At 47.9% G+C, this 6,000-nt stretch overlaps 1 protein-coding gene across 1 annotated transcript in view; it reads right to left on the bottom strand.

Moving 5' to 3' along the window:
* The window catches only part of LOC139164763 (transmembrane protein 14C-like), a 352,287-nt gene that overhangs the window by 158,262 nt on the left and 188,025 nt on the right, over nucleotides 1–6,000 (bottom strand). The window lies entirely within an intron of this gene.

The raw sequence follows: 6,000 nt of genomic DNA, 5'->3' as shown, positions 1-6,000 counted from the left end.
GAAGGAAAGAAGGAAAGAAGGAAAGGGAAAAGAAGGGAAGGGAACTAAAGAAGGGAAGGGAAAAGAAGGGAAGGGAAGGAAAGAAGGAAAGGAAAGGGAAGAAGGAAAGGGAAGAAGGGAAGGGAAAAGAAGGGATGGGAAAAGAAGGAAGGAAAGGGAAAAGAAGGGAAGGGAAAAGAAGGGAAGGGAACTAAAGAAGGGAAGGGAAAAGAAGGGAAGGAAAGGAAAGAAGGAAAGGAAAGGGAAGAAGGAAAGGGAAGAAGGGAAGGGAAAAGAAGGGATGGGAAAAGAAGGGAAGGAAAGGGAAAAGAAGGGAAGGGAAAAGAAGGGAAGGGAACTAAAGAAGGAAGGGAAAAGAAGGGAAGGAAAGGAAAGAAGGAAAGGAAAGGGAAGAAGGAAAGGGAAGAAGGAAGGGAAAAGAAGGGATGGGAAAAGAAGGGAAGGAAAGGGAAAAGAAGGGAAGGGAAAAGAAGGGAAGGGAACTAAAGAAGGGAAGGGAAAAGAAGGGAAGGAAAGGAAAGAAGGAAAGGAAAGGGAAGAAGGAAAGGGAAGAAGGGAAGGGAAAAAAGAAGGGAAGGGAAGAAGGAAAGAAGAAAGGGAAAAGAAGGGAAGGGAAAAGAAGGGAAGGAAAGAAGGAAAGAAGGAAATGGAAAAGAAGGGAAGGGAACTAAAGAAGGGAAGGGAACTAAAGAAGGGAAGGGAAAAGAAGGGAAGGAAGGAAAGAAAGAGAGGAAAGAAGGGAAGGAAGAAGGGAAGGAAAAAAGGATACGGTTATGGACTGCCTATGGACTGTGGACCAAGGAACTCAAATAACAAGGAGGACTTCCCCCCCCCCCCCCAAAAGGCTGAACCCACCATTCATCTTCAACACTGTTCCAACTCTCAGAGGATTTCCAACCTGTAGCTCCTCGTGCGCCTTGCAGTTCAGTTTCTTTCCTTTCGAATTTCAGAGCTCTTCCCGTAGAAGGAGAAGAGGGGAGCTTTACGCAGATCTGGAAGCTTGGTGGGGGTTGTTTTTCTTTTCTTTTCCGGGTCCGGATCAAGGGATAAAGAAAAGTCAAGGGTCTGAAAGTTTTTAAAACAAACACAACCCCCCCCCCTTTTGATTTCTGAAAAGTTTCAACGCTCCCCAGTTCTAGATGTTGGGTGAAAGTGCGCGTGTCCGTGTAAACATTCGCAGAAGGGCTTAGCAAACCCTTTAAGGCATCGAACGGCGTCGTAGGCTTTTTCCTATGAAAGTCAGTAGCCGAAGTGCCAATATTTCAATTTAGAATTATTTTTTTTAAGGATCGAACTGTAATTGCATCTGACTCTGCAAATTTTCAGCAAACTCTCTTTGGGTACTGCAAGAGAATGGCATTTCAGGTGTACGAAACGCCAAGCCTTAGATCAAAGGCCACAGGGGCTTGGAGGCCAATTTTTGACCTAGGGGCTGACACCGCCCCCTTCTACTAGTCTAAAACGGGCAGATCAACTTTAAAGGGATGGTCAAAAGAGGGCTACCTGGCTGCCTTGGCTTCCCAGAAACCCTCCGCTTCCGGTCTGGAGGCCTGAGCCACAGACAACTGCTCCGTTACGGGCTTGGGGCCCTTAGAAACGGCGATTCCACTGACACAATTAAGAAGAAACAGCCGGGAGGCCGATGCCCCTCCAGAACGTTGGGAGGACCTCACAAGGTCCCCTTTTCGATCCACCCGAAAGCGTGTCTGAAGCTCTCCTGCCATGTTCATTTTACCATTACCAGCTCCCCCCTTTTTAAAATTGATTTGGGATTCTGACCCACAAAGGCCTAGCCAGCCAATCTATAGGCAGGGCAGAGTTACCCCACTGTGGGTCCCCCTGGAAGAAAGGCCCAGCTTCAGAAAGACCCCCGCCCCAGATCTCCAGAAGCCCCTTTCGCACCACCCTCGGCATCTTGCTTGAGGTGACCCCGAGGGGTAGAGAAATCCTCCGCTCCCGTTAGTGCCTGGGAGCCGAGTGGCGCAACAGCCTCGCCGCTGGAAGGCACGGCGAGCCAAGAGAGAGAAGTGTGCGTGTGTGTGTATGCGCGCAGGTAACTCGCCTGACAGCGGCCGTGAGGATGGGCCTCGGATCGAGCTTTCCTGTCCCCACGGCTGGATTTGAATGCAGAGAGAGAAGAAAAGAGAGAGAGAGAGAGAGAAAGAGCGAGAGAGAGGCGCAGAGAGAGAGAGAGAAAAGAGAGAGAGGCAGACTCAGAAAGAGGGAGAGAGACAGACACAGAGAGAGAGAGAAAAAGAGAGAAAGAGAGAGAGGGGGGGAGACAGAGACAGACAGACAAACAAACAAACACAGAGGCGCAGAGAGAGAGAAAAAAGAGAGAGACAGACTCAGAAAGAGAGAGACATAGACGCAGAGAGAGAGAAAGAGAGAGACAGACAGACAGGCGCAGAGAGAGAAAAAAGAGAGAGATAGACACACACAGAGAGAAAGAAAGAGACAGACAGATGGGTAGACGCAGAGAGAGAGAGAGAGACGCAGGGAGAAAGAGGGGAGAGAGACACAGAGAGAGAGACAGGCAGAGAGAGACAGACGCAGAGAGAGACAGACGCAGTGAGAGAGAAAGAGAGACAGAGACAGACAGACAGATAGACAGACAGACGGACAGACGCAGGGAGAGAGAGACAGACAGACAGAGACAGACGGAGACAGAGAGAGAAAGGGAGAGACAGGGCGGGAGAGACAGCGAGAGGGTGAGGGAGGGAGGGAGGGTATGAGGGAGAGCAAAGCGCCACTAACTCAGCGGGGAGTCGAGAGGAAAAAGAAGAGCGAGAGGGGAAAAAACAGACCAAACAGAAATTGGCAGGTGCTCCAGAACCCGGGAAGCTTGCTACAGAAACCGGTTGCGCGGGCTCTTGGGTCTGGTGCTAAACTTCCGGATGCTTGAAGAGTTTCCAGCAGCCTGCTTGAGCTGTCTGCTTAAAAATTTGGGGCTACCTTTGAGCTTTAGAGACCTGCTAAATCTCCGGATGGGTCCTCAGAATCCGAAATCATTTTGCTTCCCAATTAATTTGGCGCATCTTTCTAAGCCCTTGTTGGAGGTGGAGGAGGGCTAGTTACAGCTAGCTTTCCCAAGGAAGATAGATTTCTGCTGTTTTGGGGACCCTGGGTTGTGGGATGGGGAGGTTTCGCTGCGCGCCAGGCTGTTTCCTTCGCAAATGCGGGTCTCCTCGGCGGAAGGTACAGAGGGTGGGACGCAGCGGCAAAAGGGCAGCTCCAGCAACGCTTCTGGGCTTGCGGCGCCGGGGTCCGAATAAGGGAAGAGGTTTGGTTTTAAGAGACCCCCTGCACCAGCTTTGGTTGCGCTGAAACGTGACAAGGCCCGATCAGAAACAATTTGGATTAGCATAAAACACATGAGCAATGAGACAACAGCGGTAAATGGAGGAGGAGGAGGAGGGAGGAGGAGGAGGAGGAGGAGGAAAAGAAGGAGAAAAAAAAGAAGAAGAAAGAAGAGAAAAGAAAAGAGGAAAAGGAGAAGAGAAAAAGAGAAAAAGAAAAGAAGAAAACAGAAAAGAAGAAAAGAAAAGAAGAGAGAAAAACAAAGAAAAAGAAGAAAAGAGAAAAAAGAAAAGAAAAAGGAGAGAAGAGAAGAGAAAAAAAGAAAACAAGAGAAGAAAAGAAAAGGAGAAAGAAAGAAAAAATAAATAAATAAATCCAAACGAACAGCTTTTGAATGAAATAGAGGAGGAAATAAAGTCGAAGCAGAGGTGTAAACCAAGGTCCACCCTGTTTTGGTAGAAGTTAGGCGCTCTCTTTCCCATCTCCCGGCCAGTCAATCCGCCGAAATTGGGCGATTTGCACGCCAAATGTGCCTTTCTCCCTGCTTCTCTCCCCACCCTCACGGCCCCAGCCTTGAAAACAGAGCTGATTTCGACCAGAAAAGGAAACCTGGTTAGGGAAACCCACCCCTCTGCCTTTAATTCACTGCTTGAGCCTAAATCCCCCTGAGTCATGTTGGCTCTGTTCACCTCTCTTTGTCCCTTAAGGAAGCAGAAAGCAATTGTCTGTTAAAAAAACACAAAACATTGTGGCCTGGAGTCAAATTTATTTCAGTCTGAATGCTGCTACCTGTCTGGGCTCCCCCAGAAACCACCTGTTGTTCAAAGTGCTTTCTAACGACTAGTCTATTTTGGAACCGAGTGTAAGTAAGTCTACCAAAGAAACAACATTGGAGAATTGGGGAACACACCCTCACTGTTCCCGATTAGCTGAAAAAGCACAGAAGGATCGATTCACGTCCTTCACGTATATGTGAACAGGCAACAAATGTGTCTTAAGGTATTGAATTAGGGTGGGTGGATGTTTCATCGGGGTTAAAAAAAAAAAAGCCCAGAAAATACTGCGTGTTTTTCCTCCTGGCGGCTAAAAAATTGGGATTGACAAACATCGCGCATATTTCACGTGTTGGTATTGAGCAAGAAAGCACGCGCGTGTGTTTGGGAGGCGCTCTTGTTAAAACAAAAAAAACAAACAACCCCCCCTCCGCCCCCCCAAAAACTGAAGGATATCCAGAGAACGAGGAGAAAGGTGTTTTTTAAATAAGGGTCTACGGGATCAGGCCACTAAGATACGCAAGGGTTTTTTTTGCGGCTACTGTTTTTTTTTTTTAAAAAATTAACTCCTGGTTTTAATTTGTTTTAAACCGTTTTTTGGAGGGGTTTTATATTGCATGTTATGTGTATCTTGGCTGTGAGCCTCCCGGAGTCCTTTGGGTGTTGGGTGGCATATAAGGGCATATCTAGATAGATAGATAGATAGATAGATAGATAGATAGATAGATAGATAGATAGATAGATAGATAGATAGATATACAGAGAGAGAGAGATGAGAGAGAGAGAAGAGAGAGAGAGAGAGAGAGGAGAGAGGGAGAGAGAGTAGAGAGAGAGAGAGAGAGAGAGAGAGAGAGATGCCAGGCAGGCAGGCAGGCAGGCAGGCAGGCAGGCAGGCAGGCAGGCAGGCAGGCAAGCAGACAGACAGACAGACAGACAGACAGACAGACGAGATATATAAGAATAGAATAGAGTAGAGTAGAGTGGAGTAGAATAGAATAGAATAGAATTCTTTATTGGCCAAGTGTGATTGGACACACAAGGAATTTGTCTTGGTGCATATGCTCTCAGTGTACATAAAAGAAATATAGATTTGTCAAGAATCATGAAGTACAACACTTAATGATTGTCACAGGGGTCAAACAAACAATGAAGAAACAATCAATATAATAAAAATCTTAGGATACAAGCAACAAGTTACAGTCATACAGTCCTAAGTGGGAGGAAATGGGTGATAGAATAGACAGACAGAGGATATATATAAGATAGATAGATAGATAGATAGATGGATGGATGGATGGATGGATGGATGGATGGATGGATGGATGGATGGAATGCACAGACAGACAGAGAGACGAGATAAGTAGGTATGTAGGTAGATAGGTAGGCAGGTAGGCGGGCAGATCCCCCGGGAATCAAGGCGCCTTCCCTTAAATTCCAAGTGTCCAAAGAATGAAATTGCAAGAGGTTGCGGTGTGTGTTTCGAGTCGGAGAAGAGCTACCCGGGGAGGCTGGTCCAACAGAAAAAAAAGAGAGACCTCATCGGAAAACATCACTTTGGAAAGGTTTTTTTTTCCCTACGCTCTTTCCGACGGAAGAAATCTTGGGAAGGCGTTAGGCGAGAAGAAAAGTTCCAAGGTTTCCCACGGGTCTCCCTGGGAACATTGGGGAGAGGTGGCGGCCGCTTTCCAAAGCAGCAGCCTTTTGCTTTCCAAAGCCGGGACGCCCCGAGAGAGAAGCGCCCGCTTCCTTCTCCCCTGCGCTTTAAAAAAGGGGTTTCCCCCCGCAACCTAAAGGAGTCAGAGGCGCGGAGCGAGTGGCGACCCCGGGGGCCCTACGTGGGCCAGTGGCTGCGCTGCTGAGCCAATTGGCCGAGGGTTGCTATGCTAATGAGGTGGCGACTGGGGCGGTTAGTTGAAAGGCGAGGGGG

The sequence above is a fragment of the Erythrolamprus reginae genome, chromosome 3 (assembly GCF_031021105.1).
Source record: "Erythrolamprus reginae isolate rEryReg1 chromosome 3, rEryReg1.hap1, whole genome shotgun sequence".
NCBI classification, from domain to species: Eukaryota; Metazoa; Chordata; class Lepidosauria; order Squamata; family Dipsadidae; genus Erythrolamprus; species Erythrolamprus reginae.
The sequence above is the reverse complement of the archived record's forward strand: the minus strand, read 5'-3'. Positions and strand labels throughout refer to the sequence as shown.